Below are 16,300 nucleotides of genomic sequence, written 5' to 3' on the forward strand. Positions count from 1 at the left end.
AACAAAATCCAGGTCTCCCAAGTGGGAACCAGGGACCCAAATACTGAGCCATCATGCTGCCTTTTAGGGCATGCTTTAGCGGGAAGCTGGAGTCAGGAGCCCGAACTGGACATGGAGCCCAGGTATTCCAATGTGGGATGCTAGGCTAAACACTGGCTCCCAAATTTTGTTTTAAAAAGAGCTCCACGCTGAGAAATCGGGCAATTATCCAGGTGCTTGTACTATTTTGATTTCTCACCTGAACATCACAGGGAAGAAGGACGAACAAGCTGCAGCAGGTCTCTAGTCTTCTCAGTCCCTTGGCCCAGTGTCATCAAAAGCTCTCCATTCCTCATGGGCCAGCCCTGAGCACGCACCAGTGAGTCCATGAATGGAATAACTCCTTACTGCGGAGATACGCTGGCAGATTTCTTAGAGAAGAGGTGTGGCACTGTTTTGAAGGAAGGGACTTTGCGTGCTAAACAGCTGGAAGCACAGTGTTCCTGCTGGCTTTTATGAGCCCCGGACGCTGTCTGCCTTGGTCTTGATGTTCTTTACGCAGCTTAGAGTCTTTGACCTCTTCACTGCCCATGATCTTAGAAGACTGAAGCTCTCTTCCTTTGCACACTCACTCTTGGATCTTGCATACCTTCCAGGCAGATGGCTTCTTCTGCCTTGTCTCTTCCTGTAGCTCGATTTCTTAAGCATATGTAAGACATGTATTTGAATCTCCTTTATACCAACCTAAGCTTTTCAGGGTCTGGCCACCTGCCAACAAAAGCAAAGCTATTTTGGGGATGTGTTTCTAATTGCATCCAACTCCACAATTTACCTGAGAAAATCACAGCACTTTCCATCATCAGTCTCTAATCCATATTCAATTTTGAAATATCCCTTTATGGAAAATTGAGAGATTTTATTTAATTTATATTTTTAAAGATTTATTTATTTATTTGAAAGTCAGAGTTACACACAGAGAGAAAGAGAGGCAGAGAGAGAAAGAGAGAGAGAGAGGTCTTCCATCCGCTGGTTCACTCCCCAGATGGCTGCAATGGCCGGAACTGTGCTGATCTGAAGCCAGGAGCCAGGAGCTTCTTGCCAGTCTCCCACATGGGTGCAGGGCCATCTTCTACTGCTTTCCCAGGCCATAGCAGAGAGATGGATTGGAAGTGGAGCAGCCAGGACTTGAACCAGCGCCCCTATGGGATGCCGGCACTGCAGGCGGCAGCCTTACCTGCTATGCCACAGCGCCAGCCCAAAAGTGAGAGAATTTAAACTACCTCACGCATACATGTAGCTAACATAAGGTTCTTATTTTCATGCATCCTACCTTCTGCCCCCTCCACATCTACCCTAACAACAACTTTATAATCCCATAGCCTAGTTCAGCCTGGTCTTAGAAAAATAGTGCTCCACCTATCCCTGCTGTCTCCTATCACTGAATTCATTCTCCAACCTCCCCATCTCCAATATTGATTGTCACCTTTCTTGGCAGCCATGGTGTTAGTTATTTGAATCTATTGGCATTCCTTCCAAGGGAGACTCTTTCTTGCTCTGTTCCATGTAACCTGGTACAACTGTCAATCACGGGCTGTCTCATTTCCAGCACTGCCCCCTCTTTCCACCTGCTACCATCTATTTCAAGCTTGAGCCAATTGCATTACCCTAGCATCCTTCATCATAGTGATGGGTTTAGGCAGAGGCATGCAAACCGAGTAGAGATAATCAGAATTTCCTCTGAGATTTCTATGTCTGTTCCCAGACACTAGGAGAGAGCAGCCAGGACTTGAACCCAGGCACTCTAATATGGGATGCAGGTGTCCAAACTGATATCTTCACTGCTAGACAAAACACCACTCCTGTTTAATTTTGGAAGGGTAATTTTGGCAGATACAATGCTTCTGATTCAGTTTTTCCTTCAGTATTTTGAATATGCTTTTCTATTCCCTTTTACTCTGCTGAGAAATACACTTATAATCTTACAGAAACTCCATTTTATGTGACAAATTGCTCCTCTCTTGCTATGTGTTTTTTTTTTTTTTTTTACAGGCAGAGTGGATAGTGAGAGAGAGAGAGACAGAGAGAAAGGTCTTCCTTTTTGCCATTGGTTCACCCTCCCATGGCCGCCGTGGCTGGCGCGCTGCGGCCAGTGCACTGCGCTGATCCGAAGCCAGGAGCCAGGTGCTTCTCCTGGTCTCCCATGCGGGTACAGAGCCCAAGGACTTGGGCCATCCTCCACTGCACTCCTGGGCCATAGCAGAGAGCTGGCCTGGAAGAGGGGCAACCGGGACAGAATCCGGCGCCTCGACCGGGACTAGAACCCAGTGTGCTGGTGCCGCAGGTGGAGGATTAGCTTATTGAGCCACGGCACCAGCCCATCTCTTGCTATGTTTTAACAAAAAAATTTATTTTATTTATTTAAAAGGCAGAGTTACAAAGAGGCAGAGACAGAGGCAGAGGCAGAGGCAGAGAGAGAGATAAGAGAGATTTTTCATCTGCTGGTTCACTTCCCAAATGGCCACGATGGCCAGAGCTGGGCTGATCTGAAACAAAGAGCCAGGAGACTTTTCTGGGACTCCCATATGGGGGCAGAGGCCCGAGGACTTGGGCCACCTTCCACTGCTTTCCCAGACCATAGCAGAGAGCTGGATTGGAAGTAGAGCAGCTGGGACTCAAACTGGCACCCATATGGGATGTCAGCACTGCAGGTAGCGGCTTTACCCGCTTGTGCCATATTGTCTTTGACTTTAGGTGTTTGATTATGTGTTTGGTGTGAATATTTTATAATTTATCCTGATTTGAAGTCTTTGAGAATTTTTTTAACCTAGAAGCCTTTTATCTAAGGTATACAACTTCATGCATTTCATATATACAAATTTATCAACATGGTGATTTTTCCCATGCTACCTTTTTTCCTTCCTTCACTCCCACCCTTCTTCCTCCTCCCTCTCCTATTCCCATTCTTATATTTTACAAAGACCTATTTTCAATTAACTTTATACACATAAGATAACCCTATATTGAACTCAACAAAATAATATATATAATATATAATATAATATATATAAACCTGTTCCTCAACAGGTGAGACAAAGGGCTGTTCAAAAGCATCACATCTCAAAATGTCAATAAGCGTCTTAACATTTTAAGTAGTTGATTAGAAAGGCAGAGAGAGAGAGAGAGAGAGAATCTTCCATCCACTGACTCTCTCCCCAGCTGCCCACAGTTGCCAGGGCTGGGCCAGACCAAAGCCAGGAGCGCAGAACTTGATCTCTGTCTCCTGCGTCAGTGGCAGGGACACAGTTACTTGAGTCATCACCTGGTGCCTCCCAGGGTTCACATTAGCAGGAAGCTAGAATCAGAAGCAGAGCCAAGACTCAACCCAGGCACGCCTATATGCGATGTGGGTGTGCCAAATGGCATCTTAACCTCTGCCCCAAATGCACACCTCTCTTTGAGTTTTTGACTATGTTTCCATTCGTATTTGTGTAGTTTTTGGCCATCATTTCTTTTTTTTTAAGGTTTATTTTATTTATTTGAAAGAGTTAGAGAGAGAGGTAGAGACAGAGAGAGAGGTCTTCCATCCTCCGGTTCACTCCCCAGATGGCCACAATGGCCAGAGCTGTGCTGATCTGAAGCCAGGAGCCAGGAACTTCTTCTGGGTCTCCCACACAGGTGCAGGGGCCCAATCAATTGGGCCATCCTCCACTGCTTTCCCACGCCATAGTAGAGAGCTGGATCGGAAGTGGAGCAGCCAGGTCTTGAACCGGTGCCCATATAGGATGCCAGCACTGCAGGCCAGGGTTCTAACCCGCTGTGCCACAGCACCGGGCCCTGGCCATCATTTCTTTAAGTAAGCTCTCTGTTCATTTTTTTTTTCTGTGATTTCCATAAGATGTATATTAGTCACTTGACAGGGTCCTATGAGTCGCCTAGACTCTCTTCACATTTATTTATTCTTTTCTTTCATTTTGCTCCTCTGGTTTTATAACTTCACATAATCTCTCTCTTATTTCTTCTGCATGATCAAGTGTGCTGTTGTACCTCTCTAACAATTTTTCAGTTATCTTTTAAGCTCCAAAATTTCTGCTTGGTTCTTTTTAAAATCATTTCTATCTCTGTTGATATTCTCATTTTGTTCTTGCCCCACTTTCCTGATTGTATTTAGTTGCCTCTCTGCCTTCTCTTTAAACTCACTGAGCATCATCATGATAGTTATTTTAAATTCTTTGTCAGGGGCTGGAGCTATGGCACAGTGGGTTAAACCACCGCCTGCAGTGCCAGCACCCCAGATGGGCGCCAGTTCGAGTCCCGGCTGCTCCACTTCCAATCCGGTTTCTGGCTAATGTGCCTCAGAAAGCAGCAGCAGATGGCCCAAGTGCTTGGTCCCTTGCATCTACGTGGGGGACCTGGAAGAAGCTCCTGGCTCCTGGCTTGGCATGGCCCAGCCCTGGTCACTGAGGCCATTCGGGGAATGAACCAGTAGATGGAAGATCTCTTTGTCTCTCCTTCTGTCTCTCCGTAACTCTACCTTTCAAATAAATAAATAAATCTATAAAAATATTTTATTCATCAAGCAACTCATAGATTGCATAAGAAATGGATCGATTACTGGAGTTTTATTTTGTTCAAATATTTATTTATTTATCTGAAAGTCAGAGTTACACAGAGAGAGAAGGAGAGGCAGAGAGAGAGAGAGGTCTTCTATCCACTGGTCCACTCCCCAGTTGGCCACAATGGCTAGAGCTGTGCCGTTCCAAAGCCAGAAGCCAGGAGTCAGGAGCTTCTTCCGGGTCTCTCACGTGGGTGCAGGGGCCCAAGGACTTGGGCCATCTTCTACCACTTTCCCAGGCCATAGCAGAGAGCTGGATTGGAAGAGGAGCAGTCGGGACTCAAACCATCGCCCATATGGGGTGCTGGCACTGCAGGCGGAGGCCTCACTCACTGCGCAACAGCGCCAGCCCCTGGAGTTTTAGTCTGATATTTTATTTGGGCCCCATTTCCCTGTTTCTTTGTATGCATTTTAGCATTTAGCAGGATTTGTGTCCATCTTCCCCAATCTTTGGTTTCATGAAGGGAAGACCTTTCCCAGTCAGACTTGTTGGAGAGCCGAGGATAGCCAAACCTTTTCTGATCTCTTGCTCCTCCTAGTGTCTTCCTCTGGAACTGTAGGTTCAACCTGCTGTTCACCTGTTGTCAGTGGCAAGATTCTGTCCTGGTCCTGTCAGCACTCTGTCAGGTGAGACAGAAGCTATGAAACCAAGGTTTGATAACTGAATAGGGCATTTGAGGCCCAACAAGAGAAATCTCTGAGTAGGTGGCTGGTGCCTCAAATTACCTTGACTGTTATAAATGTTTGAATGTATGGCAGCTGTGGAATGTGGGCTCATAATCAGGACCCCTGAAGATGGCCAGGTTCGCTCTCTCTTCTCTTACATCGAAGATCCTTCGCACCTGCTGAAATGCATCTGAACTCCCGCAGATTCTGCTACGGGGGCAGCGATCTGTCACCAGTCAAGCTAACTATCCCTTATTTATTTCTTTTCCTTACATTTGGCCCCAGCCCTCACACATTAGGCTCCTGAGGCTTTGTCAGTAAACTCAGGACTGATGGGTGGGACCAGAAGGGAGTTAGTTGGGTACAAGAGAAAAAAAAATTTAGATGAGCATACAGTTTTATTTCTACATGATCTGTTTCATTGGGAAAGGAAATTACCTGAGCTGTCAAGACCAGAAATCCAGGGGTCTTTGACATTTATCCAGTAAGTCAAAGTTCAGGCTCACTGTACAGATTAAGGGGCCAGCATAAGTCGACCATCAGGAGAGAGACATGTGAAAGAACACATTGTGCCACCGAGGGAATTCATTAATAGTTCCCTGACCTTCTGCACTGCTATCTTCTCTCTTCCAATCTTCCTTGACTTTCTATTTTCCAGCAACTAAGTTGCATTATAGTTGGTAGATTTTCTCTGTCTTCATCAAAACCTTTCTGTTCTGAGAAGTAGCAGTATTGCATTGTTTGGAGTTAGCTGTTATTTGATTCCCAAATTAGTAGCATCATCATGGTGGTGTTAGCATGTGGGAGAAAGGTGGGAAAGTTTGGAGAGTTCAGAATCCGAATGAATTGACCCAAATTGGGGGCTGGGACAGCAGCTGAAAGTTATTGTGCAGATTGAGGCCTATGAGACAGCTAGTCCTGCAAGCACACAAAAGTAGGCCAAGTGTTCAGGTGCAAGTCTAGCTCATGACCTTGGAGACTTTGGGGAGTACCATGCTCAGGATTTATTTAAATTTTTTTTTGTTTTTGTTTTTTGACTATGGTTGCCTGTACCAATCCTCTTTCAGTAATAATTTTTGAGAATCCAGAGAAAAGTGAAATGTTTGTATATACTGCAGGGGCAGAGAAACAGAGACAGATAACTCCTATCTACTACTGGCTCACTTTCCAAGTGCCCCCAATGGCTGGACAAGGGCCAAGCAAAGCTGGGGACTGGGAACGCAATCTAAATCTCCCACATGGGTAGCAGGAATCTGATTACCTGAGCTATCATTGATGTCTCCCATTGTGCACATTAGCAGGAAGCTAGACTGGGGAGTGGAGCCAGGACTTGAACTGAGAAGCTCCAATATGGCAAGCAGCTGTTAACAACGGGTATCTTAATCACTAGGCCAAACACCCATCCCGGTTTTTTTTTATTTTTGGCCCCAGTAAATCTGGGCTCTAGAATTCCTCTTTGAGCACTAAGAAGGGAATCTAGCTAGCCATGTTTCTGGAAGCCCAAAGAGGGGCCAGTAGAATACTGCTTGGTGAAACAGAGGCTGCTGCCGGCAAAGGTGGCTTCTGCTGTTTAGGGACACACTAGGCTCTCCCAGGGTGTTCATTTTACTTAAAAATAGAGACACAAAGAGATTTTTCCGTCCACTGATTCAATCCTCAAATGCTCACAACAGCCAGGGCTGTGGGCCAGGCTGAATCTGGGTCTCCTACATGGGCGGCAGGGACCCAAGCACTTGACCATCACCTGCTGCCCCCATAGTGCACGGGAGCAGCAAGCTGGCTGAGATGCAGAGGAGCTGGGACTTGAACCAGGTGCTCTCATTCAGGATGTGGACAGCCCCAGGGACACCTTAACTCTGTGCCAAATGCCCACCCCTACAAAACCTGTCAGTGCCCCACAGCTCTCCATTCCTCAATGCGGTTTACAAGGATCTTGTCCCTCATTTCTGCTCTAGTCTTCTCTCTCCCAGTCTTCTATGTATTTCATGCTCCAGCTGTTCTGAACATTTTTTTTTTCTTTCTTATTCTCTCTTGCCCTTTTAGCTTTGGTTCATATTCCTCTTTTCACTTCTTTTGTCTTCCCTATTGTTTTAAAAGTTTTTTATGGGCCGGTGCTGTGGCGTAGTGGGTAAAGCCACCGCCTGTAGTGCCGGCATCCCATATGGGTGCCGGTTCAAGTCCTGCCTGCTCTACTTCCGATCCAGCTCTCTGGCCTGGGAAAGCAGTAGAAGATGGTCCAAATCCTTGGGCCTCTGCCTCTCTGTAGCTCTGACTTTCAAGTAAATCAATAAATCTTTATAAAAAACTTTTTTATTAATATAAACAGAACAGATTCCATGTATTTTTTTTAGTACAATTCTATTTCCCTCCCTTCCTCAACTCCCTTTCCTTCCTTTCTTCTTTGTTTTTTTAAAATTTTTTTTGCAAAAACAGAATTTAAATCCACTCTATAATCAGGCTTAATGCACCACCAACCATAATAATCAATAAGTAAAAGTTCCACAGGGGCATAAACAAGGGCTAAAAGCAATCAAATCACAAGATGTCCGTTTCATTCCTACACATTTTTTTGTATTCAGTATTAACTATCACATGTCAGAGAAAACATGTGATATTTGTCTTTTTGTGACTGGCTTATTTCTTTTTTTCCCCCATCTATATATCTATCTTTATTTTCTTTTCAGATTTTACTGGTGTATAATTAGCAAATAAAAATTGTACATATTTAAGCTGTACAATGTGATGTTTGACCCTTCATTTTGAAATGATCACTACAATTAAGCTAATTAGCATAAATATTACCTCACATAGTCACATAGTTTTTTTCTTTTTTCAATTTTTATTGATATGAAGAGAATAGACTTCATAGGTACAATTCTAAGAAGACAATTGTATTTCCCTCCCTAGGTCTCCCTCTCTCAGTCCCCTCCTTTCTTCCTTTCTTATTTTTAAAATTTTTGCAAAAATATAATTTCAATCCAGTCTATAATCACAGGCTTAATGCACCACTAAGGATAATATTCAACAAGTTTATAGGAGTGTAAACAAAGGCTAAAAACAACAATCAAATCAGAAGATATTCATTTCATTCCTAGACATTTTTTGTATTCTGTATTAACCACCACATATCAGAGAGAACATATGACATTTGTCTTTTTTAAAAATTTTTTAATTTAATATTATTTTTGATAGGCAGAGTGGACAGTGAGAGAGAGAGAGAGACAGAAAGAAAGGTCTTCCTTTTTGCCGTTGGTTCACCCTCCAATGGCCGCTGCGGCCGGCGCATCTCGCTGATCCAAAGCCAGGAGCCAGGTGCTTCTCCTGGTCTCCCATGCGGGTGCAGGGCCCAAGGACTTGGGCCATCCTCCACTGCACTCCTGGGCCACAGCAGAGAGCTGGCCTGGAAGAGGGGCAACTGGGACAGAATCCGGCGTCCCGACCGGGACTAGAACCCGGGGTGCTGGCGCCGCAGGTGGAGGATTAGCCTAGTGAGCCGCGGCGCCGGCCGACATTTGTCTTTTTAGGACTGGCTTATTTCACTAAGCATAATGGTTTCCAGTTGCATCCATTTTGTTGCAAAAGACAGGATTTCATTTATTTCATGGCTGAGCAGTATTCCATAGTATATATACATATATACACCACATTTTCTTTATTCAGTTTTCAGTTGATGGACACCTGGGTTGATTCCATACCTTAGCTATTTGAATTGAGCTGCAGTAAACATGGGGGTACAGATATTCCCTCGTATTTTGGTTGGCTAATGCCTTCTGGCTTCTCATCATCTCTGCTTAAGCATCCTTTTCTCCAGGAAGCTTCCTCTTCCTCCATGTGCTTGGTGCTATCTCCTTACACTCTCAGACTTCATGGCTTCCTCCATCACAGCTCTGATTGCCGTGTAGTTTAATTATTGGAATTTTCCTCTGTGTCTAGACTTAAATGAGGAGACTTTGTCTTATTCATAGTGATTTCACCATAACTGAGCTCACTGTAGTTGGTACAGGAAGTTGCATGGTAAATATTTTTTGAATGAGTGAATGAATAGCATGAAAATATCCATATATACCACAGCTCTTTTCAGGTTAAACCACTCCTATATGATGTCAACATGTAATCAGAAACTTCAAGATCCTAGAGTTCTCTCTTGGCCTGTATTTTCTGAAAACCCATCACTGGGAATGATGGTCTCCTTACATGCCTGGTGCAGTGGATGCAACTAATAGAACAGAGGGAGTGAGCCAAGTGCTTGATGGCTCTGACTGTAACCATAGCTTGAGATGTCAAAGGTTTCCATCTCTTACAATTTAAAGAACCCATAAAGTCATTGGGTTTCTCATGCAAATATCTAGAAATGACATTTGACAGCCTATGCTTGCATTACATAACCAACAAATATTTATTTACATACTAATGTGTTGTCCTCTGTCTTGGGCAACCAAAACTTGTCTTAAGGAGCTTTTATTCTTGAGGTTCACTTAATTCTCTGTCAAATCAAACTTGCTGAATCCTTCATTACTGATCTTAGTGTAATGTCAGAGGGAAAGACCATATTAGACTTGTAGATTTAGGTCAGCATGTGGATTTCTGGAAAGTGGATTTGCTTATAACCTGGAGAACGGAAAATTCTCCCTGTGTCTGTGGCCCTTGTATGGGTTCTGAAGAGACCATAACTAAACTGATAAAGAATATCTTTCTAGGAAATTTATGTTTTTTTGTCTTTTCTCCCATTCCTTATATGAGCTCGGCTGAAGTAATTTATGGTAGAACTCAGGAATTTTTCCTACTCCAAGAGGGAGAATACAAGTGGAAAAGGACATGTAGCTGGAAAATGGGAAGTTCAGAACCCAAGGCAGCACAGGTGTCATGAGGGAGCCGAGCGAGAGGACTGCTGCGTGGGACTTGACAGGAAAGGCAAGGGACAGAGCTGCAGATGGATTGGTTCACTTCCATCTCATTTAAAAGGCAGGAAGAGAGAAAAAGACAGAGACGGGTAGAGACAGAGATCTCCCACCTGCTTGTTTACTCTCCAAAGTGCCTGCGACAGCAGAGGCTGGGCTGCAGCTGCCGTCAGGAGCCTGGATCTCAACCTGGGCTCCTACATGGGTGGCAGAGACCCCTATACTGGAGCTTTTATGTGCTACCTCCAGAGTGCACACTGGCAGAAAGCTGGAGTTGCAAATGGAGTCAGGGTTGGAATCCATGACAGTCCCATCTGGGATGCGGGTGTTCCTAGCAGCATTTTAACCACTGTGTCAAATGCGCCCTCCCTGCCCCCAACAGTCTGTCTTTTACATAAACCTTATCAAAGAGAGGGAGCAGCAGCAAGTCTCACACACTGCAGATGGGAATGTGAAATAGTACAGGCGCTTAGATAATCTTGTATTATTTTCTAAATCTGAGTATGCTCATAGACACACCCCATGGCCCAGACACCCCACTTCCAGGTTTAAACCTTAGAGGAATGCATGCTCAGACACGGAGGCACAGGTTCAAGAGTGTTGTACCAGAATTAGCCAACATATCCTAAAATTAAAAACTCCGAGTGTTTATCAATGGCAGAAAGAATAACTAAATTGTGGCATATTCATCTAATCAAACACTATTCAGCCATGAAAATGAGCAAATTACTGCTGTAAGCATTTAGATCAGTTTGAAGCAAAGTTGAACCATTGAAAAATCTAGATGTGAAAAAAAGATCTTTTATGATCTCAGTTGTATAAATCATCTCCCTTCCTAAAGGCAGACTTAATCAATGGTGTTCAGGAATTCATCAGTACGTGGTAAAAATATAAAGGAAAACAGGGATGCCATTATCATTTAAGTCAGGACCTTGTCACCTTCAGAGAGGAGAGGGGCAGTTAGGATAAAGAGATGTCAGTATAGCCATGCTTTATTTTTGTAACTGTCTATTGTGGTGGTTAGATAGTGTTTATTTATTTTTTTATTTTATTTTTTTTATTAAACTTTTATTTAATGAATATAAATTTCCAAAGTACAGCTTATAGGTTACAATGGCTTCCCCCCTCCCATAACTTCCCTCCCACCCGCAACCCTCCCCTTTCCCGCTCCCTTTCCCCTTCCATTCATGTAAAGATTCATTTTCAATTCTCTTTGTATACAGAAGATCAGTTTAGTATATATTAGGTAAAGATTTCAACATTTTGCCCATATAGCAACATAAAGTGAAAAAACTACCATTGGATTACTAATTATAGCATTAAATAGCAATGTACAGCACATTAAAGACAGAGAACCTACATAATTTTTTTTCAATTAATTAATTTTCTATGTCATTTCCATTTTAACACCAGGTTGTTTTTTTTTTTTTCATTTCCAATTCTCCTTATATACAGAAGATCACTTCAGTATATAATTAGTAAAGACCTCATCAGTGTTTATTTTTGTAATCGTTAACTAAGGTATACATGAAATTTTTGTAACTTTCCTGTGTGTGTGTGTATGTGTGTCTGTATGTATGAGAGAGAGAGAGAGAGAGAGAGACAGACAGACAGACAGAGAGACACACACACAGAGAGAGAGAGAGAGAGAGAGAGAGAGAGAATCCTTTTGCTTACAAACAATATGGTAAAAAGTCAGCCTTACATAGCTTGGAGGAAGTCAGGTTTATAGCCTAAGAGTGTGAGCCAGCTGTTGAATTCACACCAGCTGCCTGACTTTGGGCATTTTAGCCTTGCTAAGACTCAGTTGCCTATTCTGTAAAATAGGACTAGTAGTAACATCCATCTCATAGGCTTATCCTGAGAGTTCAAATGAAATTATTTATATGCTTTTTATCTTAGTGCCTGATGTTTGGTTCAGTACATAGCAGTGACACCTAAAAGACAAACATTTATTGCTAAATAAATTTTTGCTTTGCTCATATAACTTGTTGGGTGACTTAGTCCATTCCTGCCACTATAATAAAAATCCATAAATTTGGTTACTTATGAACATGAATTTATTTCTCACAGTTCTGGAGGCTGAGATCAAGGGGCCTGCAGGCACAATGTCTGTGGAAAAGGCTCTGCTTCCCCTGTGGCTGCATCCACATGGGCAAAGCTGCAGGAACAAAAAGGGCCATGCAGCTTTCTAAAGATTCTCGCTTTAATGAATTGATTTCATTTTAGAGGCAGAGGGAGAGAGAGAGAGAGAGACAGACGGAGACAGATCTTTCCTCTGCTGGTTCACTCCCCAAATGCCTGCAACAGCCAGGGCTGGACCAGGCCAGAGACAGGAGCCTGGACCTCAACCTTGGTCTCCCATCTGGATGGCAGGGGCCTAAGTACTTTAGCCATCAACTGCTGCTTACAGGATGAACATTAGCAGGCAGCTGGAATGGAGAGCAGAGCCAGGACTAGAAACACGCACTCCAGCATGGCATGTGGGCATCTCAAGTGACAACTTTTTGCACTGTGCCTAACACTCACCTGTGAAGCCTCTTACATATTGAGGCTCTGCCATGGTGATTTAATCACCCCTAAAGGCTCACCTCTTCATCCTATCACATTTGCAATTAAATGTCAACATAAACATTTTGAGAGACACATCCAGGCCACAGGGTTTGGCCCCTGGACCTGAAAATTCATGCTCTTCCCACCTGCTTGTCTCCTCTAACACTCATTCCATCCTAGTCTCCAAATTCTGAAACTCATTCCAGCACCAACTCTAAAGTGTCAAGTCCAGAGATTCATCAAAATCAGACATCGGTGAGACTCAAAATTTATCCTTGCCAGTTGCTCTCCAGTTATGAACAAGTGAAATCAAACAGGTGATATACTTCTAAAATACAATGGTGGCACAGGCCTAGGATAGTCATTCCCATTCCTGCAGGGAGGAATAGGAAAGAAGAATGGGATAATAGGACCCAAGTAAGTCTAAAACTCAATAAGGCAAACAGCATTCAATCTAAATTCATAGGATATTTTTCTTTCATTATTTATTTTTATTTGGGGGATGCAGGCAGGAGAGGTGGAAAGAGAGAGACATGTGGACAGAGGCAGCATTCTCACCCTTTGGTCTACTCCCTAAATGCCTGCAGTGGCTGGGCTGGGCCAGGTGGAAGCTGGGAGCCAAGAATGCTGTCCAGGTCTCCCACATGGGTGGCAGGAACCCAGCTATTTGACTCATTATCTTCTGCCCCTCCGAGTGCACATTAGCAGGAAGTTGGAATCAAAATCAGAGCCAGGACCAAACCCTGGCACTCTGACATGGGCTGTTGTCCCATCTGGTGGCTTAACTACTAAGACAAATGCTGGCTCCCAACATGAGATTTTCTTTGATTCCATGTTCTGTCTTCCAGATGCAGTGGGATGGGGGTTGGGTTCCTGAGGCCCCCAGGCAGGCCCATCAACCACCGTGGTTTCCCGGGACACAGCAACTTGGGGTCTGGAGCCTGTGGCTCCAGGCTGGTGTTAGTTATGTGCTGGTGTGGTTGTCATTACAGATTTGGGATTCGGGAGCGGCCCTCCCTCATGACTTCACCAGCTGTTTCCCTGGTGGTCCCCAGTGGTCTGCAGTGTTCTACCACTTTGGCAGTTCTCTGCCTGGGCCCCAGAGTTCTCTGGGGGCATGATTTGAAATCCACATGGAGGCAGCCTTGCCCCCTCCCCCCAGCTCTTGCACACTGTATGCCTGCAGAGTTGGCATGGCACAGATGCCACCCAGGTTTAACACTGTGCCTACTGGAGGGACAACCCTGCTTGTACCTGGGTACACTTGAGCCACACCTGAGGTGGCTGAGGAGTGCTGTGCCTGGATATGTGGAGCAGAAACCTGGGGCAGTTCTGGGATATGTGCCCCGAGTTACCTTGGGTGCCCAGGGCCAGTCGTCTGGACCCATTCTTCCCCAGGTCCTGGTATTCGGCCCTGTGAAGGGCGGGGCAGCTCCCGTTTTCCCGAAGATGAGCCTGTGGCTTCCTTTTAACAGTAATCTTCCTATCAAAGAGTTGGTTGGCTACATCCTTAGTGTTTTCTCCTAAAATGGCTTTTTCTTTTTAATTTTTTACAATCTGGCAGGTCTGATAATTTTCCAAATCTTCAAAATCTGTTTCCCCTTTCATATTAAATTCCATCTTTATTTTTTCCTTTTTGCATTTTACTTTAAGTAGGCAAGGGAAGCTATGCAGGACCTTGAATATTTCGCTTAGAGATTTCTTCTGCCAAATATCCTAGTTCATTGCTTTTAGGTTTTGCTTCGCTCAAAGTACTAGGGCACAGATGCTGCTCAGCCAAGCTCTTCACCTTTGCAACAATGATGACCTTTTCTCCAGCTTCTAATACTTTGTTCATTACTGAGACCTTCTAAGAATAGCCTTTGTGGTCTATATTTATAGCAACATTTTGATTATCATCAGTTAAACCATATTTGGGAAGATTCAGGCTTTCTCTACAGTTCTCTTCTTCTGAGTCCTCACCAGAAACACCCATCATGCTCACAATGTACACTTTTCTGGCCTGCTCCTCCAAACTGTCAGCCTCTGCCTACTACTCAGTACCAAGGCCTCTTCCACGTGACTTAGGTATTTTTTCATAGCAATGCCACACTTCTTGACATGAATTTTTTTTTCTCCTTTTTTTTTTTTTTTGGACAGGCAGAGTGGACAGTGAGAGAGAGAGAGAGACAGAGAGAAAGATCTTTCTTTTCCGTTGGTTCATCCCCCAACGGCCGCTATGGCCGGTGCACCGTGCTGATCCGAAGCCAGGAGCCAGGTGCTTCTCCTGGTCTCCCATGCGGGTGCAGGGCCCAAGCACTTGGGCCATCCTCCACTGCACTCCCTAGCCACAGCAGAGAGCTGGCCTGGAAGAGGAGCAACCGGGACAGAATCTGGCGTCCTGACAGGGACTAGAACCCGGGGTGCCGGCGCCGCAGGTGAAAGATTAGCCTATTGAGCCGCGGCATCGGCTTGGCATGAAATTTTATCTTACTTTGTTCCTGATGCTGTAACAAAATACCACACACTGAGTAATTTATAATTAATATTTTTAAGATGTCCATCACTCTCTGGCACAATCTACAAATTCAACACAATTCCTATTAAAATATTAATTACTTACATAGGTGTAAAAAACACTCCTAAAATTTGTATGGCACCACAAAAGACCCTAAATAGTAAGAAACCCTGAGAAAAGAGACAAAGCTGCAGGCATCACAATACCTTATCATAAACAGCATAGCACTGTCATGAAAACAGACACACAGGGGTGGCATTTGGCATTTGGATTAAGTCATCACTTGGGACATACACATCTCCTGTCAGAGTTCTTGGGTTCAAGTGTTTGCTTCCTCAATTCCAGATTCCAGCTAATGTGTGGCCTGGGACACAGCAAGTAATGGCTCAAGTATTTGGGTCCCTACTATCCACATGGGAAACCTGGATCGAGTTCTGATCCAGCATTTGGGGAGTGAACCAAAAGATGGAATTAACTCTCTGCTCTTTGCCTTTCAAATAAAAATTATAAATCAATTAATGTTGTTCAAAAACATATAAGCCAATGAAACAGAATACAGAAACCACAAATAAACACATATATTCACAGCCAACTGATTTTTCACAAAGGGTACAAGAACACACATTGGAAAAAGGTCAATCACTTCAATCAAAGGCATTGTGAAAACTAGATACAGGTCTGCAGAAGAAAGAAAACTAGAACGTCCTTCCTTCCTTCCTTAGTTTCTTCCTTTCTTAAGATTTGTTTTAAATTCAGAGTTACACAGAGAAGGAGAGGCAGAGAGAGAGAGGTCTTCCATCTGCTGGTTCACTCCCCAGATGGCCGCAACGGCCACAGCTGCATCGATACGAAGCCAGGAGCCAGGAGCCTCCTCCAGGTCTCCCTGGTGCAGGGGCCCAAAGACTTGGGCCATCCTCCACTGCTTTTCCAGGCCATAGCAGAGAGCTGGTTCGGAAATGGAGCAGCTGGGACACGAACCGGTGCCCATATGGGATGCTGGCACCACAGGCAGCAGCTTTACTCGCTATGCCATAGCGCCAGCCTCCCCTATTTTTTAATATACACAAAAATAAACTCAAAGTGGATCAAAGACAT

The 16,300-nt window shown here is 44.2% G+C and overlaps 1 long non-coding RNA gene across 4 annotated transcripts in view; it reads right to left on the minus strand.

The window, feature by feature from the left end:
* Positions 1 to 244: 244 nt before the first annotated feature.
* LOC133751562 (uncharacterized) overlaps positions 245 to 16,300 on the minus strand; it is a 32,999-nt gene continuing 16,943 nt past the window's right edge. The window contains exons 3-4 of one of the 4 annotated variants that reach the window (XR_009864826.1): positions 5,105 to 5,211; positions 4,650 to 4,844 (exon numbers count right to left, since the gene is read on the minus strand). This is a non-coding gene — a long non-coding RNA (uncharacterized LOC133751562). Of the gene's footprint in view, positions 748 to 4,649; positions 4,845 to 4,864; positions 5,212 to 16,300 lie in introns of those variants that run through there. The other 3 variants (XR_009864824.1, XR_009864827.1, XR_009864825.1) reach the window with 3 other exon arrangements.

This window comes from Lepus europaeus, chromosome 22, assembly GCF_033115175.1.
Source record: "Lepus europaeus isolate LE1 chromosome 22, mLepTim1.pri, whole genome shotgun sequence".
Classification (NCBI taxonomy): Eukaryota; Metazoa; Chordata; class Mammalia; order Lagomorpha; family Leporidae; genus Lepus; species Lepus europaeus.